Source organism: Chaetura pelagica, unplaced genomic scaffold, assembly GCF_000747805.2.
Source record: "Chaetura pelagica isolate M959 unplaced genomic scaffold, ChaPel_1.0 scaffold29, whole genome shotgun sequence".
NCBI lineage: Eukaryota > Metazoa > Chordata > Aves > Apodiformes > Apodidae > Chaetura > Chaetura pelagica.
Genome location: NW_009970720.1, coordinates 28,256 through 28,701, shown reverse-complemented (window position 1 = coordinate 28,701; position 446 = coordinate 28,256).

The following is a 446-nucleotide window of genomic DNA, read 5'->3' as shown; positions in this document are numbered from 1 at the left end:
CAACACCATCCATTCCCCCTCCCCAGGCCCCGTCCGAGGGCCCTGCGCTGGGTGATCCCTTACAGCGCGGGGACCTCCAGGCTAATCTGATTAATTAAAGACTACCTGTTTATATTGCGCGTCGCCCACCCCTCCCCTCGCGTTCGCGGGCACCCTCCGTTATTAATTCCTGGCTGACTAAATGATGGGTAACGCTATTAAAACATGATCAGAACTAATGAGAAACAATTACTTAGGAGATGAGCTGGGACAAGCCGGGGCTGGGGCACGTGTGTGGTTATCCCCGCAGATTGCGTTAATAAATCCTCAGGTGCAAAGGGGGGGCACGGCCTGGCGCGGGAGGTGAGATTGCGGAGATACAGGGTTGGTTTTGCGGTTCGGATTGGTCTCGTTGGTTTGTCGGGGTGGGGTTTTTTTATTATTCTTTTTATTTATTCCCCCCCCCC